The sequence below is a fragment of the Bactrocera tryoni genome, chromosome 3 (assembly GCF_016617805.1).
Source record: "Bactrocera tryoni isolate S06 chromosome 3, CSIRO_BtryS06_freeze2, whole genome shotgun sequence".
In the NCBI taxonomy this organism is placed as follows: domain Eukaryota; kingdom Metazoa; phylum Arthropoda; class Insecta; order Diptera; family Tephritidae; genus Bactrocera; species Bactrocera tryoni.
The window spans coordinates 7,428,910-7,449,706 of NC_052501.1; the positions used below are offsets into that span (position 1 = coordinate 7,428,910).

At 32.4% G+C, this 20,797-nt stretch overlaps 1 protein-coding gene across 8 annotated transcripts in view; it reads right to left on the bottom strand.

The window, feature by feature from the left end:
• Positions 1 to 20,797, bottom strand: part of LOC120771010 (ubiquitin-conjugating enzyme E2 W) — a 40,075-nt gene that overhangs the window by 16,055 nt on the left and 3,223 nt on the right. For 2 of the 8 annotated variants that reach the window (XM_040098779.1, XM_040098778.1), the window contains exon 1: positions 9,824 to 10,005. The exons of 3 other annotated variants lie outside the window; for them this stretch is intronic. The gene's annotated coding sequence lies outside the window, so the exon portion shown is untranslated. Of the gene's footprint in view, positions 1 to 9,803; positions 10,006 to 18,665; positions 18,835 to 20,797 lie in introns of those variants that run through there. 3 more of the 8 variants (XM_040098781.1, XM_040098780.1, XM_040098787.1) reach the window with 3 other exon arrangements.

Consider the following 20,797-nt stretch of genomic DNA (forward strand, 5'->3'; position numbering starts at 1 on the left):
CGGTCTTCGGTGTCAGTGTGATGACGCCTTCATGGAAAGATTTGTCGCTGTCGATAAAAATAACACTTTTGCGATAATTTTGTACCGAGTGCGATATTTATAGCCGAAAAAGGAAAGAAACTTAACTGTTTTCGTGCGAAAAAAGTCAGCGAAGACATTAATTATTTTGCAATTTCATTAAATGACAATCACATGACTGCAGAAAACAATTAATGTAAGATGAATTGCGTCACAAAATGACTTCGCAATAGAAAAAAGTATGTTAGCGCGATTTTGCAAGAAGAACAGACGACACGATACACATTTCATAAATGGTAAAAAAATACGAATGACAAGTTGAAAAATATGTTTTTTTAAATTTATGTAGAATAAATATGTCGGCAGTGAACCTAATTATGACTAATCTATCAACTCGATTGGGCACCAAGATCGTGTGATATCACACCCTTACGACTTTTTCCTGTGGGGATAAGGGTCTAAAGTCTATGCGGACAATCCCCATCTGAGGCGTAGCCCAATAAGTAAGGAAGGGCTAAGTTCGCTTGCAACGGAACATTTTATACTCTTGCAACTTGCAAAAATCAAAGCCAGGGAAATACTATAAGGCGAAAACTAATCATATATAGTAAATGCCGGATTTTCGCATATACTGGGCTAAGCCTAGTTTAGGCACAAAGATACACTGTTATGAATAAAACACGCTCAATATTAAGTATTTGGGGGCTAAGGCAGGTATTGGTCCGATTCAACCCAATTTTGACATACGTACAAACCATTATCAGAGAAGGATTATCCCTTAATTTCATTTACATATCTCACACCGACATTTTCGATCAGAAGTCAACTATACTAGGTATCGGGGTCTAAATATTTTTGGTTCTAAGATGGCACATAGTAAGGACAAATTCGTGCAAAGTTTAATCCCGTTATCTTAATTGGTTTTTAATTTGTTTTCTGGAAACTGAACGAATCAAGTAGAATTTAAAATTGTGCTATATGGGAAGTAGGCGTTATTGTTTGCCCATCTCGTTCATTTTCACAATGAGACATAAGAATGTGAAAATACTGCTACGTACTAAATTTGGTCGAAATCGGTTGGACGGGTCCCGAAATATGGGATTTCATCAAAAAGTAGGCGGTGCCATGCCCATCGTCCAATTTTCAGACCGGCTTTCATAAAGCTCTCTCAGACCATTTCGGTAGTAAAATTTAATGTCACTGGCGTATTTAGTTATTGATTTATGGCGCTTCAAGTAGTATTTAACAGTACCGTTATATGGGGAGTGAGCGGTGTTATCCTCCGATTTCATCCACTTTTAACTTTGTCGGTAGAAGTTTTTATAGGATTTGTACTCAACAAATTTGGTTGTTGTAGCTTAAGCGGTTTAGGAAATACATATGTACATTAAACATGTAAGAGGACGGGGCCACGGCCCACTTTTTCAAAATTTTTTTCTCACATGTGCCCCTAGCCATTGCAATTACGGCTTTGTATCTTAATTTAGTGCTTAGTTAAGACACTTTATATGTTTTCGGTTAATGCCGATTTGTGGGCGTGGCAATGGTCCGATTAAGCCCATCTCGAACTTTTTTGTACGAAAAAACTTACATACATATTAAGCTTCATCAAGATATCTCAATTTTTACGTCAAGACGGATGGACGGACAGACAGACAGTCAGCCGGATTTCAACTTTTCTGGACATCCTGATCATTTATATATGTATATATAACCCTATATCCAACTGGATTAGTTTTAGGTGATACAAACAACCGTTAGGTGAACAAAACTATTATGCTCTGTATCAACATGTTGCAAGAGTATACAAGTTTTTAAGTTGATGTTAATGTTTGTTTTTCTGTGAAATTTTAATGAAAATAATTATAAATTTAATCGAAGAAGAGTTTGTTTACACTAATTAGTATTAGTATGAAATTTATGATAAAAGTAGGCCTGAATAATCAACTAGTTCAATAGCAGCCATAAATGTAGCATTATCTTGTCTCTCACACGATTTCAGCACTAAAAACGCTTAATACTATATAAAACAAGCAAAATTACAAAATAAAGTGTTAATATTTTCATTTTGTTTATACATATCTAATGAGAAATTATTAAGAAATGCTAGGCATGGAATTTCTAAATTAATGTACAGTTTAATAGGCACTGCAGTTAATTTACAGCGAACATTTGCCTAAAATTGGTTCTTTAGCTACACAAATCGGCAACTGGGAAAGCATTACTTCGTAATAAATACATGGTAATATATTACAAAAACAAACAGAAATAAAAGAAAACATTAAAAAATGCGTGTAAACAGCAGACGCTTGTGATGTTTATCGAAATGTTTCAACACCGCAGGCCGGTGAGCGCGTTCATTGCACGCAGTCACACATACATCCACACACACACAAACATATGTATTGTATGCAGATCGCTTATTGTGGCTTGTTGGCCTCTCAGCAGCTCTGGAAATGCTAAGTGCGGCCAATGAAAGTTCAACCGTAACAATGCACGCAAATTCCAAACAAATCGCACAAAGTCGCCAGCCGACAGCCGATAAATATAGAAATGTTAATACAGCGACTAAACAAGTACGCATCAATTATCCGCATACACACACACACACATATGCACGGAGGCAGCTAAAAAACAAGCAGTGAAAATATGTTAATAGGTGAGAAACGCCGGCAGCCGCGCTGACTCCGAAAACGCACACCGGGGCGTATGAGTCACCGAATTATGGCGAAAAAGCTTGACGTCAAGCAGACGGATTGAATGAAAGCGAATATGGTTGCACAAAAAATGCAAACATTTTCAAAATATTGTATATATGTGTTTATATTGTATATGTGTGTTTGTTTGTATGTTTCTGTTTTAACGTTTTCTCCATATAAATACGCTCTACTCATTGTTGTCTGTTAATTGCGTTAATTGCATTGCACAAATTTACCGTTATTAATATTTATTGCATTTACTTAAATGGAAAGTGAGTGCAAGTGTTTCACAATTAACAGTTACACAATATGTCAATTTTAATAACTTGCAAACAGCCAGCTGCTTATTATAAAAAAGAATTATGGTAATTAAATTGTAAAATAATTTGCCTAAATACATATATAGGGTATGTATGTACATACATTAGAGCGGGTCAGTTTATATGGAGCCAAAAAAAACGAGAAAATGCGTTCTACGGATCATTCTTAACAACTTTGCCTAAAAGACTATGGGTCTAAAATTGGTTTCGAGCCTCCGATTTTTTAGGCGAACTTCTTGAGAGATTATAAAAATTTTTTCCTCGGTTTTTGAGACATTCCAATGAAATTTAATACGTCGGTGCATTTTGATATTCAATTGATCATTTGTCGGAATCGGCATGATCGAGCAACCATACATGCATATGTTCCATACAACCGATTATTCAGATTTTTTGAACTTCGCCTTAAAAATAGCTGACTTGAAACCGGTTTTAGACCCAAAGTCTCTTAGGCAAAGTTGTTTAGAATGATCCGTAGAACATTTCCCGCATACGCGATTTTATAGTAAGAAACTCGAACCGCTCAAATGATCATACATATACAGATAGACATACATACATATGCATGTACATCGTCACCTAAAATGCTAAATGCTACTATGAAATAACAGTTTCACCGGGTTTTTCCGCTATTAGGTCAAAATAAGAAAAAAATACATATTTTGAACAAAAAAATTTCGGCGTATTTGTTAGTGTACTCCAAATTTCGGAAAAAAAACTTTCTTCTGAAAAATTAAAAACATTAAAAAAAAATAAAAAGAATATAAGATCGGAAGAGCACAAAAAAAAAATAAAAAAATTTAAAAAAATAAAAAAAAAAAATATAAAAAAAAATATAAAAAAATTAAAAAAAAATAAAAAAAAATATAAAAATTAAAAAAATATAAAAAAAATTAAAAAAAATATAAAAAAATTAAAAAAATTAAAAAGAATTAAAAAAAAAAAAAAAGAATTAAAAAAATTTACAAACTTAAAAAAATAAAAAAAATAAAGAAAAAAATATAAAAAAAATAAAAAGTCAACAAGAAAAAAATTATAAAAGATAATTGAAAAATTAAAAAATTAAAAAATATTTAAAAAAATAAAAAAATATTTAAAAAAATAAAAAAATATTTAAAAAAATAAAAAATATTAAAAAAAAAATTAAAAAAAAACATAAAGTGAAAAATTAAAAAAAAAATTAATTAAAAATTAATAATTTTTTGTATTTGTTTACATAAATTTTAAAGTTATGTGAAAAATTTGTTAGTTATTGGCCTTTTCATTACCTGGACCTTTGCAATATAACTTTTTTCCATATGATTCCTGCTTTTGTCGCAAATCTGGATAAGCTGTTTTAACCTGTAAATATTGAACCACACCCCTTTTCTTTAACTGTATTATTTTTTCTTCCCTTTCAACCTACAACAATTTGTTCCCCTATTTTACATTTTAACCCATACTGCAATGGCTTAGTATCCGATACATATAAACAATTTGTGTTCGAAATTCACATTTTGTTTCAAACAACGCTTTTTTCCGGCTTTCGTGAATTGGTGAAAAGTGATGTTACCTTATTTTACATATTAGGTGCCAATACTACTGTGATCAAATTGAAAGGTGAATTTTGTTTATTTCATCTCCTTCAAAGTAATCCCCTCCCGCTGCAATACACTTATGCCAACGAAATGGAAAAACCCTCCGTCGGGATGGCCAACAGAGCCTTCTTCGATTCAGCTTTTATATCCTCAATTGAGTCAAAAGGGTGTCCTCGGAGTGGTGATGTGAATTTGCTGAATAGCTAGAAGTTACACGAAGGTAAATGCGGTGGTTGCGGCACGATATTAGTTGAAAATGTGGCCAAATAATCACGAATAACAAATGCGGAATGAGATGGTGCATTATCACACTTCTTTGTACAATAAATTCAGACATGGTAAAAATCGAAGAATTCACTTTTAGAGACTCACAAAACGACGCGTATCTCAAATACAAATGAATACTTTGAAGTTGCTTCGTTACTGGGTAGAACGATAATATTTTAATTTAATAAATAAAACAAAATGCACCTAAAAAGTACCGAATAACGACAAAGCTGGTATTAATAACCCCAATAAAATATAAAAAATCGAAATCCTTTGAAGTGTCTTAGTCATTGTGAGAGTTTCCAATTTTAAACTAATTTCCCTAACTGATTTCCACTCAGACAAGTTGCCGTGTCGATAAAAGCGATATCTGGCTAGGTTTAAAGCAAGTTTATGACCACTGCTACACAACTTTATACGCTCATAAAAGTGTGAAAAACAATGGTAACTATGTGGAGATAGTGACTGAATTAATATACAAAGCTGTAACTCACACACACACACACATCTCTGGGGAAATAATGAGCAACTAAAAATAAGAGTCAATAACATTTTTATTGCGGCTTATAAAAATTTAAAGTAGCTTAATAAAACCAAAGGTAATTGATAAGTTTGCGTTTATTAATTGGTATACCGTTGAAGAGTTTTTTGAAAATAAGCAAAAAATGTAACTGATTTGCTAAAAGTTGAAATTTTATTTAAGAATCAATAACTGACATTTCAAAGAATTATTCCGCGATTCCAAGTAAACTGTGGGGTACATAACTGTACACGTGTGCTTTGCCAAGAGATGACTTCATCGTTACAAAATTCCGAACATGCGTAAGATGTGCGTCTTACTCAGTGTAGGTTAGGTTAGGTTAGATGGCTGATCTGGAGAGATCGCACGTAGACACGTCACACTTGTATTCATTTTGGAACCCAGATTACCTGAGTCCGATAGCAACTTTCGCAGCCATATACCTTCCGACTATGCCTATGGGCACTATGTGCAAAATGGCATTAAGTGCCATGATTGGAGTGGACCTTAGTGGACCACCCGTTGAACTCTCTCGAGTTTCTTTGTAAGTGTGTCTTAGTGTGGTCTTTTCTAGAGCCCTCCACCACATAAAGACTCCATAGAACATAATGGGACTATGGTGTCGTAGAGCCAGAGCACCACTCTCTTTTCAATATTCGGCTTCCGTGAAAGCTTCTTATTCAGGATGAGCGCTAGATATTTGAATGTATCCGCCGGTTGAGGATGGGTCCCTCCCATATACCAAGAACTGTTGAAAAGCGCTTAATGAAAAGCGTTGGCTTTAACTGATTATAACCAAGTGAGACTATTTGTAAGAGATAACATATAAATATTATGGCAATATGATAGAAAAATTCGCTATGCAAATGTATCTAAGTGGCTTAATTTAATAATAGAACCTATTTATTATACATTAAGCAATGGTCAGCTAATTTACTACAAGAAATTTCAAAAAACTACTAAAACACTCACTTTAAAAGCAATTATACATATGTATGTATGTGTATCAGATTTCGAATATGTGACAGCGAATAGCAGCGATCAAGGTGAATGTCAATGTGCTTTGGCTACCACAGGGCAATAATCCAATTAGCAACACATATGGGCGACAACAACAAGAGAAAATCCGCACAAAGCAAGTAAAAGCATTACACTGTCTAACGGAAAAAGCAACAGAAAAGCAATAGCTTAAGTGGGCAGTCGAAGAAATTGCCAGCAATTTGAAAAAAAAAGATTGATGCAAACAACAATTACCGTGAACTCATTAAAGGCCACACCAACGCTGGCTTTGCATGCATTTTGTATATAAGTAACGGGTGATCTAAGTGGAGGTACGACTTGGCATACAAAATACAGCTTGTAATAGGTTGTCAAAAAAGTCTTGCGGTATTGTTATTGAATTTTTTTTTTTATTGAAATTGAAATGAACTTGACATTATTAAAACTGAAACCGCTCGAGCTCTCCAAGCGACATTGCTTGGCTCTATTGGCTCTTGAAAAACTCCAAGAAGATCCGATGTTTCTAGCCGAATTTTGTTCAGCAATTAGACCCATTTCTGGCTCAATGGGTATGTAAAGTCTAAAGTCTATGCGGACAATTCCGCTTCGATTCAAGCCTTGGAGAAAAATATCTCGCCTGTCATTCACCAGTTACCTGTCCAAATGCTCGAAAACTGGACTCAACGGTTGGACCATCTGAAACATAGCCGCGGTCAACATTTGAAAGAGATAATCTTCAAAATAAATGCCAAAGAATGCCTTTTCGAATGATTTTTCTGTGTTTTTTCTTTAAAAATAAGGAACCTCAAAATGGATCACCCTTTAGATTAAAATGTGTGTACATATGTAAGTACTTATGTAAGTGCAATATGCAGCGAAAGTTCTGCGCACTGCTGCCGCCACCTTAAACTTGAGCGAGAACAAAGACGCATACTGAGTAGAAGAATATGAAGAAGAACAGCAGCAAAAGAGCGCAAAAATGTGACAGACGAAAAATGCAATCGATTTTATGTACGTTCGCCAAGGCGTGACGTTGACGTATGCAAAACGCTCGATGTTAATTATAAGTACCTTACGACAGTGACGTTTTCTAACAAATGTAAATACATATATACATACATGTAAATATAAATATCTGTCTACAATAAGTATATACAACAGCTGGCCGTGACACTTGCGCTACTGTGCAATAATCGTGGCAAAGTCGATGCTGACGGATTGGCCATCAGCGTGTACGTCATCGGTGCATGAATGCAGTTCCTGTGTTCTTGAAAATGTACACGGCTCGTATGTTTGTATTCGAAATGCATTTGTAAGTGGAATATATATTTGCATACGTATTTGTGGTGTCGGTTTTTGATTGGCTTTGTTTTACGTTGTTGTTGCTTTTATTAATTTTTACGATTTTTTTATTATTGCTTTTTAATATCTTCATTATTGATATTGTTTTATATTATTGTTGTAGTTATTTTGTGCATAAAGCCACGTTCAGGTCATGTTCTTAGCAGCTGACTGGATTGGACTTAGTCCAAACGCAGAACAACAAATGGATGGACGTGCAGTTGTTGGTTTCGAAATCGTGACACAGAAACGCTGACTCAAAAAATTATTAAAAAAAACAGTATTCAGTTTCAAATTAAAATCGTAATTTTGATTTGTCATTAAATTTACTGTTTTCGTACTTAAAGAGGAGTCAAATTTATTTTTATTTTTATTTTTGGTTTTTTATTTTAACAAAATGAATTAAATCAAAAAAGGGAGCTATAATAACCTACACAGATACAAACAAATTTTTAAATGAATTCTGATCGTTCAGTTTGTAGGACAGCTATATGCTATAGTGGGTCGATTTCGGCGGTTCCGACAAATGAGCAGCTTCTTGGGACGATATCTTAAAAACTGCTGGGCTAAATCGCCTCAGCTTGTCTCACTGATCATTTAGACATAAGTTTCGTAAGTTCTCCCACGTTTCTTTCTGGGTGTTAGAGGCATCAAACTTAAGGGGTTACATGGGTTTACGGGTTTCCAAAAATCGAATTTTTTTCAAGGTCTTATTAAATACTACAACACCTTTAGAATATTGTTCTATTTTCAAGTTGATCTGAGAAATATTTTCGGAGATACAGCCTCGAGAACTTGTGCGCTCGAGGCTAGTTAGGCTAAGTGCGCTGACTTTAAACGCGTTTTCCTCGAAACTGTGTTTATGAAGTCGGTTGGCAAGATCTCTCGAGAAATACTCAACTGATCTTCATGAAATTTTACACAGGCCTTTGAGATACAATTCTGAAAGACTTGGACGCCGGAGTTTTTTTCATTTACAACTATTTGAAAACAAGGAAATGTCGTGAAATTTAAATTTTTTGGTAAAAATGTCCTCCAAAAATCCAATTTTCAGTCTTTTTTCCTTCGTCCAAGTTCTAAGTTTAGGTTTTAACTAAAACACGTATTTTTCACTTTAGATGATCTTGTAAGGAGTTATCCTGCCAATGCGGGCACATGGTCGGCGTCGTAATGTCCGAGTTTAAAATATTTTTTCCAAAAATTTTAGAATTTCTTTATTAATAGCGTATGTTTGTAACAATAAAAATTCCAATAAAATATATATGAGAAAGAAATTGATGAAAAAGAATGTTTTTTACTCGAGGAAACCCATGCAACTCCTCAAAAAAATCGCATGCATATCTGAAAACAGTTATTGGACACTTTTTTAACAAGAATTATTAACATTAAGGCACACTATAGTCTTTGAAAATTAATAATCTAATCTACAAAAGCTACCTTGCTTAGTTCATAACTCAGTTAGAACTAACCTACAAAATCACTTGATGCTGTGTATGATATAAAAAGTTTAAAACTCAAAACAAAATGAGGAATGTAAATCACATACTCGCAAAATAATTAAAAAGATATATATATATAATCAAATTTTAATAAATAAAATAAAAATTTTTATATAAAATTGTTAGATTTTGCAAACAAGCTTTATTTGCGCTATCTCTTTACTCTTTAGCTTTATTCACTTTTTTGCTTTACTTTTAATCCCCACAACAAAAGCCGATTGCAATGGCAGCAGTGGCGTGTAGTGGACGCGTGCAATTAGAAAATAGGAGATTGCAATAGCAAAAGCAAAAAAAAAAGGGGAGAGCACAAAGCGAAATCGCAGCGAAACTTACAGCCAACAGGCGAACTGCTAACCAAAGCGCTAAAAGGCACGTGAAACGCGCATGCTCGCGGCGTAGAAAACAAATCGCCGCCAAACAAATACACACGCACACACAAAGTGCATACAAATAGACGAAATTTTGTATGAATGTGTGTGTGTGTGGATAAGCAAGTGTTAATAGCCGGCGAAACCGGTCAGCGTCTAAGCGTTTAATCGCGCATTATGAGCGAGTGTGTGCACCTTTTTCACGTTGAACTTACAAAGTTTGCAAAAATTATTCTTTTCACGCTATGAGATTATGTTTGTGTTGCATATTTTTCGATTTGCGCTTATTTTTCACTTATTTTCAATTCACTTATGCATTTGTTTATAGAATATTTGCACATGCTGCCTTTGCTGGCGTTGCTGAGTTCGCGAACCATTCGCTTTAATCTATTGCACTGCACTACCGTCTAGTTATGCCACTGCTGCAATTTTCAGGGGTTTATCAGAGATTTGCAATGTGCAGTTTGGGCTCTCCCACACACAAACAGACAAACCCATGTATGTATTTATGTATGTAAGCGAAGTCAGCGCGGCGAGTAAGCTTTTGCTTGGCAGTTGTCTCAAATCATTCGCTGATTTCTTAGGATTTTTCCCCGACAACCTGACATTTGGTTTGGATATCGTGACAAGAGAGAAAATCTGCCATGTCACATTTGCTGCTGGTGAGTTGCCATTTAAGCAAAAGCAAATAATTAGCTTTGATGCTGTGAGTACTTGCTGGCGGGAATTTCGTATGAATCTCTGTTAGCGTTGTTGTTGTAGTTGTTTTGCATCCACAAAATTACATGAGAGTTACATTAATTTTTAATTACTTCAAACGAATCTAATGAAAGCGCGCTTCATTAATCACGCATTCATGCAAATACTAGGAAATGTTCCCATGTGCGATGACATAAGACCGGCCGCAGTGAGACTAAACAAATAATGCTTGCTGCAGATATGGAAATGATTTATCAGCAAAATTAAGTGGAATGACTTTTATGGAATTTCGGTGAAACAATTAAAGACTGGTTAGTGTAAATAAACAAAAACAAAACGCTTTGTGGGCATTATTTCAACCAAATAGTAAAAAAAAACAATACGTCAGATCTGGCAACATCAGTTTATTTGCTGTATATAAAGAAAAGCGCACATTAACAGAAAATCTGCCAACACAATGCCGAATAAGAAACTATAAAAAGTTGGTTCCAAGCTATTGAACAACACCTAGACTGCGTTAGCGAGCGAAATGTGTTTCATTTTTTGGGGTTTTTTGTTGGTAAAGTACCAGGCAGAGCTCGCAATGCCCTTACATTGTCAATAAAATAATGTGGGTGCCAAGTAATTGCATGATAAAATAATATCTTTCTAAAATATGCTAAAATGAACTCGTTTTTTGTTAGAATCGACGATAACTATTTGGCCTCATGACATTCTGCTAACGACTGACCGCGACCTTTGGTCTATTGTGCTCTAAATCTTACAACGGCCAATCTAATTCAGCTGTCCATAAGCTCAGTCGGCTTAAACCTTGTTTACGAGTTCATAATTACAACAATTATAGAAGAACTTCTATTTAAATTTAATTATTCCCTAGACGGTGTTTAAAGCAATTTCTTTCTCGAAATTCCTAATTTGGTAGCTTTAATCTAAGAGCGACACAAGCATGAATAGTTTATAAGAGAAAAAAAAATTATAGAATAAAAATAAAAATATAGAAATAAAGTAAGAATACATAAAATATTAATTACAGGGTAGTCAATTTTGGAATGGTCGATAATATTGGATAGTCGAAAAAGTCTTTTCGTATTCTGCCAATAGATGTCGTTGTAGTCTTATATCTCCAGTGCTACCAATCACATTGTGTCATACGATATAGTGTTGGAAAGGCGTGATTTTAAGCTTCATTTAATCAAAAAAAATATATAAATTCAGGGAAGTTGAAAAAAAGTTACAGCTGTTGCATAAAAATGGAAGAAATTTCTGAAGTTCTAGGAGATGATTCTGTACGTATTAGTTCGTGTAGTACAACAATGGTTCGCTCGCTTTCGTTCTGGTAATTTCTGGTCGACCTATTGAAAAAGTCGATGAAATTACGGAAAATATTGACCAGGACCGTCACATAAGCAGCCATGACATCGCTAAGGCACTTAACATTCATCATCAGATGGTTTTGAAGCATTTAAAACAGGTTGGCTATAAAAAAAAGCGCGATGTTTGGGTACCACTTGAATTGTCTGTGAAAAAACCGAATTAGCATCTGCGATTCTATGCTGAAATGAAATGAAATCGAACTATTTCAGAAGCGAATGGTAACAGCAGACAAAAATTGGATGAAATATGACAATAATATGTGAAAAAGATCATGGTACAAACGTGGTGAAGCTCGACAAATGGCCGCTAAGCCAGGATTGACGCCTCGAAAGGTTATGCTGAGTGTTTGGTGGGATTGGAAACGAATCATCCACTATGAGCTTCTCCAGCCTAGTCCAACGATGGATTCTGCATTTTACAGTCGATAACTAATGAGATTGAAGCAAGCAATCGAAAAAAAAACGGCTAGAAGTGATCAACAGAATGGGCTTCGTCTTTCATCAGGACAATGCTAGACCAAGAAAAGTTTTACACTATTGGAATAATGTCTCTATCGATCGACTTAAAATTTTCCATACGTCCATATTGGATCACTAAAGCATATAGCTATCATACAAACTGATCAATCAAAAGCAAGTTGAAATTCTTTTTATCCACTTTTTTACCATAATAAATGCATTTGTGAAGGGTATTATAGCATCGTTCCCAACGAAGTTAACATTTGACATTCGATACACTCCTATTGAAACCCCCTTTATAATAAATCAATGTGCGAGTTGATTACTTCTGATCACAATTGATCACAATTGGCATGAATAAATGCATAAACACTCATCAAGCTCAAGTATTGTGCCATTTCAGCGATCAACACTTCAAACGACTACTAAACTTGAGTTGGCAAAAAGAATTTCGAGTTTATTAATTGTGTTCACATTATGTTAAGACGCAATTCAACTGGAAATACCAAAATGCTGTGGCTGTGGCTCACGTACACGTGCGCACACGCTTTTCGCTTTGCCAACGGCGTTTCAAATCCATTAGCTTAAAGCTTGGCAAGAAGCAGAAGGCGTGAGAAGAAGCAAAGTTGTTGCCAAAAAGAGCAAAAGTCGGCGGCGAGGGAAAGGCGGTGTATCAAAGTCGTTCACCCAAAGCTAGACAAATTGGTGGGGCGTGCGGCGTTCCTGTTTCTGCGTCTTTTTGTGCAGACTCAGTTGAGAAACATTTGTGTGTGTGTGGTGTAAATATTGTTGACTGGAGTGGTTGTTGTTTCATTATTTATTTTATTATTATTATGCATATGAAACGGGTCATTTTCACCTGTGCTCGTTTATTTTGTTTACAAAAATGTTTCAACATTGCCAGCCAGCGACGCGCAGTTTACACAAATGACTTAACAGCTTTTAATGGCGATAAATAACTGAACTTCGCGGCATGTATGCATAGATACACATATGTATGTACATATGTATTATATGTATGAATGTGTCTGGTTAGAATAAAGTTGGTTAGTTCAAATGATTGCCTGGAAATTTGAAAAATAATTGCGAAATTAAATGAATTGGGTCGAAAGTGAGTTAATTAAAAAAAGAAAAATTAATTTCTCAAATTGCAACACGTTTTGCTCTAATTGTGCGGCAAATTGTGTCAATTGCGCTAGATGTCTTTTGAAGCAGCGAAAAGTGGGTTGGCGGTGAAAGTTGGCAATACAAATTTTTATTAAATGCACTATAATATTGTAAATGACAGTATAACGGTGAAAATGAAGAGCGAAAAAATTACACTTTATTAGAGAAAAACAAGAAAAAGTCACAGGTGTGTATTTTTATAATACAGAAGGGTATGAAAAGATCTTTATCTTGATTTTCAACGGAGAGTTGGTGTGGTCCGATATTGGCGGTTCCGACAAATTGGCAACTTCTTGGTTAGAAAAATATGTTTGCATAATCCTAGAACGATATTTTAAAAACTAAGCGACTATTTTGTGTACAAAAAGGCGGACGGCCATATATAAATCGACTCTGCTCGTCTCGCTGATCATTTATATATAACATATAGTTCCTTTCTAGGCGTTACAAACTTTGTGACAAACTTAATATGCATTCTGGGTATAAAATATATTTATAACTTAAAGAAAATTATTTTCGAAAATTTAAAAAATATTTTTTTTTAATCAACACATTTGATGATCGAAAAACTTTGATGGGAAAAAATAATATTTTTTTCAGAGGCTATATTTTACACATCTTTTTCTTCTCAACAGCCCGAAAAACAAATTATTTCGGGTATATGTAACCGATACAGAACCGGTATAAGACGGTTAATAGGACAATTTTCGAAATTTAAATTATGATTATTTTTTATTAAATCCACCTACTTGTTATGAACATTATGTATGAATCATTTTGCTTTAAAGAGAAGCCTAAGCAAGCACTTGCTAAAATTTAATATATTCATGCATACGAGGTATTATACTTAATTCAAGTATTATACTTCTTCTTTTCAGCACGCAGTTATCAAATTGCAGAAAACTCGAAATTTAAATTTACTTAGTGTTCTCATAATTCCGTCATTAGCATTCTTGCTCCACCTGTTTTATTGCAAAAAATGGAACAGTAGGCCACTTTTGCTATTCTTTTTCAAAACAAACAATATCTTTTGTCCATCTTAATGAGCATGAAGAGTCTCGCGTTGGGTCTTAACGCTTTACGACTTATTTATTTACGTTTTCCTCAACGATAAGACAAAGTATAATATTCGCATTTGCTTATTCTTGCCGCGTAAGCTATGTTTGTACTTTGGAATTAGCTGTGCTGTTGAAAAATGCTTTGGTGGGAACCAAAAACCAACTTCAACGTGCAAAGACTGGTTAAGAACTGGATTGGATTGGTAGAAAAAATGTTAGAAATTAATAAAATATTTATGAGTTGGAATTTGCAGTTTTTGAAATCATAGGTGCTTAAATACATACTAAGAGTGGATTGAATATAATGGGTGATTTTTAACATAAAAAAATATTACGAATAATAAAGCTTTTATAACATAATGAAAATTGATTATTTAGTAGAAAAAAATGTTTTGAGGAAAAAATTCGATTTGGTAAAAAAAATATAATAAAAAAACTTAGTTCATAACAAAATTACATTTGAGTAGAAATTATAAATAATTTACAATATTAAATTCTTTCCTAATTATATCTAATGCCTTTTGAATTTTTTTCGATTAAAAATTTGTAAAATAATTTAATTTAGCAGAAAAAATGATTTTTTTGGAAAAATTTTTATTCTGGAAAAAAATTAAAAAAAAAATTAATTTCGGAAAAAACGTTATATTTTAGTAGAACTTTAAAATGTTACTATAGTAGAAGTATTTCAAAAATATATATTTTAATACAAATAAAAAACAAATATACATACATATATGTATAATTTAGTAGAAATTTAAAACATCAAAAAAAAAATCAAAATTTTTCTCAAATAATATTTTTTTCACAAAATAGTTTTTTTGAATAATTGTTATACCCAACATGTACTTAAAAAATAATATTTTCATGAAAAATATTTTAACACTTTTGTTCGCATACATATTTATAAAATACATTTTTTTCCAAAAATTTTTTTTTTTGCAAAATAATTTTTTTAAATAATTTTTATAACAAAAAATGTACTCAAATATTAATTTTATTACCACATTGTAAATATTTTCAAACACCAAATATTTTAACACTGTTTTTGGTATACAAATGTATAAATACAAACATACATACAAATGTACAACGCAAATAATATGCTTTGGCGTCTAAAAAAATTGTTGCAAACTATCATATATTTTGCCTAAATATGGAAATTATATGAATTCTTAACACACCTAACTGTTTGTTTGCTATTTTAAGCACGCAGAACAAGCAGCGATAACAAGATTATGAGACAAACCGCTGAGCACGCGAAAATTCATACATATTTACATACATACATTGTATGCTTATAAATATTTATATCAAATATACAGCTTTTGATTATTTTTTCCAATTATTACTTTTTTATTTCTTTTTTTCTCAAAACAAGATACACAAGTGTTTCTATATGCATGTATGTGTGTGTGTGATATGTGCTGCAAGCAAATTTCAAAGCTTTTAATCAACAAAGAACGCCACAAAATACTCATATCTTGGCGGTTTTTTATTTATATATAAATTGACCATAAATGCGTGTGGTGCAGCATAGAAGAGCGTGTTTATGGCACATTAAATATGAAACTATCAATATCTCTACACATATACATATGTATATATGTATATGTGTATGTGTAAAGTGCTCGTTATGTGCTTTGAATTATTTTTTGCAAAAGCACTTTTTATTGTTTCTTTACGTTTTAGTAATTGTTTTGGCGCGTGGCCAAGCAAATGCGCAGCCACACTTATTTTTTGCTTGTATGTATGTATGCATGTGTGCGTCGTTTATTAACCAGCATAAGCAATGCTCGACCGGCTAATTATGGCGCGTATATGCGCTGTGATGGGTAATAAATAGATTTATATTTTGAAAATCTCATGAAGTTAAGCGTGTAGCAACCAGCAAATGCTTGCCGCAGCCACCAAACGCCGATGAGTAACAGGTGAAAAGTTGAGTTGGAAACAGACGAGCCACAGATGTTGGCATGTTACCAGATAATGTTCTATTTTTTTTTTTATTTTTCACTTTTTATTGTTTTTTGTTAATTTTTTTTTTTTGCTTTATTTTTTAATTTTTTTTTGCAGAATTTTTTTCTTCTATTTTTTTTGTTGCATTTTTTTAATGTTTTTGTTGTCTTTTTTAATTTTTTAAACATTTCTTTGTTTTTCTTTCAAACACGTGATGTCTTTGCACCTAAACCCGTGTTTCATAACTTAATTAGCATTCAGCATGTCTAGCAGCCACAAATGAAAGTGAAGTGATCGCGATAGTCTAGGTGAAAGTCTAATCATCCGAAGCGTGGGTGCACACAAATAGAGCAGACACTTTTTTGGTCTTACTTATAGATTCGTGTGTATGTATGTATATATTTATTATAAACTGGAATGCCCGTTTCTTATCTCGGATTTTTTATTAGTTTTTTTCTTCTTCTTCTCAAGCTCGTGATTTTATACAACAATTAAATTAAATTATTAAAGCATAAATGTGTCTATATTTGAGTATATACATACATACATGTGTATATTTGCGAGATGAAATAGTTATGATTCAAAGCAAATAAAAGATTATAAAATCACGAATGCGTCAAGCAAAAGTCACCAAAACAAAACAATCACGTTGCCACCGAAGCGTTCATTCAAATTATTTATTGCGCGAAATTCGCATAAAATTTGGCACACAGGCAAACAAAATTCGACTGTTTCCCTGTTAAGTAATAATGAATTAGTAAATATTTCAAGAAATTAATGCTGAAAAAATAAAAATAGATTTCCGCGTTCTTTAGCGCATTGCGTTGCAGTAACGGTTTTTGAATATAATTTGTATATTTTGTGCATGCAGATATGTTTTATAGCCTCAAATACAAAATGTTAAGGACAAAAGTTGAAAAAATAAAATTTTTTTTTAATTTCTTATTTTTAGTTCATAAAGCTAAGATTTTATCTTTTAATTTTTGTGACTATACGATTGGAAAGATAAAAGTACCGAAGGTTTTTAAGAAATGCTCCACAAAGTGTTGCGATTTTTTTTTTCCAAAAAATTTTGTAATAAAAATTAGATTTTATTTATTTTCAAAAATTAAACTTTTTTTAGTTTTTTTGTTTTCAATTAAATTTTTTTTTTATTTTTAAAAAGTGAAAAAAAAATTTAAATTTTACTTTTAAAAACTGAAAAATTTAAAATATTATTTTTAAAATGTGACAATTCAATTTCCAAAGACCGAAAATATAATTTTTAATTTCAAAAGTTGAATTATAAGTTCTATAGTAAATCATTTTTTTTTTTTTCAATTTTGTGATAAAAATTATATTTCAATGTTGTAATTAAAAATTTAATTTTTAATTGCAAAATTTATGTTTGAAAATTTAATTTCATAAAAAAATTTGGTATAAAAATTAGAAAAAAATTTTTAATCCCAAATTGGAACATGGTATTTTCAACATTGGGATTAAATAATGAAAATTTTATTTTAAAAAATTGAAAACTTTTTTTAAAAAGTGAAAATTTAATTTTTAAAAATTGAAAAAAAAAAGTTTTAAATTTTTAAAAATTGACTAAAATTTTATTTTTAAAAATTAAATTTTCACGTTTTTTTAAAATTTTCAATGTTAAAAAAATAAAAATTGATCTGAATTATATGTATGTATATTGAAAATTTAATTTTTAATCTAAAAATCGTAGTTAAAATAGGTAAAATCATTTAAATGTGTATTTGGAATTAAAAATTGTGAAATTATTTTTAATAAAGATTTTCAGAATTATAAAATAATTAAAAAATTTATTTTAATTGTTAATTCAATAATTTTTGTATGTATTATTTGCAACCCTGCTGTGCAGATTATTAAATATTACGAAAGATCTGCGGTTTTGAGGTATTTTCTGTATAGAAATGTGCTCAGAAGTGATTCATGCACGTTTAAGCTCAAATAAATAAATAATAATTAACACAAATTGCCATATTTCTGCACGTATTTTAAGTATAAAATATATTAAAAGAAATTTAAAAATTAAAATAAAAAAAATTAATAAACATTTTTTAATTTCCACATGAAAAACTATATTAGTTTTTGTTGAACTTATAAGATTTTGAAATAATTTTGTTTTTATTTAGATTTTGGTCAAACAGTTAACAGTGTTTGCGACTTAAATAGGATTTAAGTAATTATAATTTTTTATAATTTTTAATTATATTTTTTTTTATATAGTTTTATGATTATTTTTTTTTTTTACAATGTTTATTTATAAGTTTTTATATATTAAATATTATTTTTTATATATTTTTATTTAATTTTTTTTAGTTTGAGTACTCTATTTTTACCTTCGTGTATTTTATATGCACAACAACACTGCTTTTAATTTCCCTAGTAACAAGCAATAAATTTCAAATTTTCACAAAAATAACACAAGCATTTCAACACCGACAATTTGCCGCACACTTGGAACACATTTTAACGCATGAATTTTGTTTAATGTTAAATGTTGAGATTAGTGAATATATTGAAAACATTTGCAAAATATTTCTGTTATTAGAGACTTTTTTCGTTTCGTTTTATATATAGAGCAAAGTTTATTTCATACACTTGGCGAATTCGCGTGCCAACCACAACTGATGCCAATCGTGTAGAAACACAAGCCGCGTCAGCTTGCCACAACAAGGCGCACATTTAGCTACAACCATATTTACAACAAAAATAAAAGAATTAAAGAGAAACAAGCTAGATACTAACAACCGGCAGTGGCGAATAACAGGCAAAAACAAACGAAAGCAAGCGGCATGGCAGTAAGGTACAGTGGGGCAAAATGACAATGAGTTAAATAAATCCACAATTAAATAAGAATGAAGAGAAAAAACGTTAATTTAGACTGTTGCGAACCTATATACACTACACAGCTGCATTCCTTATAGCATAAAAGGGTATAAAAAGACTTTTATCTTGATTTTGACCAATCAGTTTATATGGCAGCTGTTTGCTATAGTGATCCGATTTGAACAATTTCTTCAGAATTTATACGGTTGCCATGTAGAATAATCTATGCCAAATTTCACGAAGATATCTCGTCAAGTTCCATACAAGAACTTAAATTTGATAAGTCAGTTTGTATGGCAGCTATATGCTATAGTGGTTCGATCTGAACAATTTGCTCGTAGATTGTAGTATTGGTTTGGAAAATAATATGTGCCGTATTTCGTGAAGATATCTCGGCAAGTAAAAAAGTTTTGCATACATTGACTTGAGTTTGATAGATCGGTTTGTATGGCAGCTATATCTTATAGTGTTTCGAAATCGGCGATTCTGACAAATGAGACAATTTTAAAGGAAAAAAGAGTATGTACAAAATTTCAGGTCGATAACTCAAAAACTGAGGCACTAATTACGGTATTCATTGTATAATAAACGAAGCTGTCAGAAAAAATTAATTATTTAATTAAATCTCCATAGTAACTGGAAAAATTTGGAAACCTATTTCAAATAAAAACTCCACCACATCTACATAGAGCACATTCGTTACACTGTTTAATTACAGCGCGCGAGATAAAATCAAATCAACTGTCCACTAGTTTTGAAACCGGCTAGCAAACTGGTTGCGAGAACAGCTGGACAACATGCTGACCAGACGGACACTTGATTAGCCGCTCATGCGTGCGCTTGTATATGCCAAATGTGAGAAATAAAAGTACGCAAAAAACTGCAAACAAGTTTCAACATAAAACAAACTTCGCTGAGTGGGCGCTGCCAACCACACAACCCAAACAGGGCTGAGTCATCTGTGTGAGTTGCGAAGAAAAGGCAATAAATTGGCATGGCGATCAGTGGTTCATGGCAATAAATAATTAATTGCTTTATGCTGACAACAACAAGGCAGTGAGTGATATTTGGCTTTTGCTTGTGGGACAGCATGGCGTATACGTGATTGACTGCGGAAAAGTGGTAGGGCTTTGAGTGGCTTTTGCATATGGATGTGATTATATGGGGGAGGAGTTGCAGTGAAATCTTAATTCAATTTTATTTATGTGGTCATAAGTTTTTATTATGTGGCAATATTCATTTCTATGCATATTTATTTGTACATGTATGTATGTATGCAGGTTTGTAATACATTTTGGGTCAGAAACAAATAATTTTTAGCAACAACAGCAAAAATCAACAGCAATTGACGAACAATCTTCAATTATGCAAATCAAGGTGCATCTAATGGATTTAAAATTAACGTTGGTTGGCTTGTGCCACAGCGCAACGGCGCTAGCTTGTCAACTGTCAACATTTCCGCGTGTGGCTTAAAGCAAAAATATTGCGCAAACTTGCTACCTGGTAGACATTTAATGACAGTCACGTGTTCCCCACTTACATGCAGGAGCGAGATGTTTATGCAACACATTTCGGACTTACATACATTGTTTGTGCTGTGGCGCCATATAGTAAAAGGCTGTGAAAGTGTTCATAGCTGTGA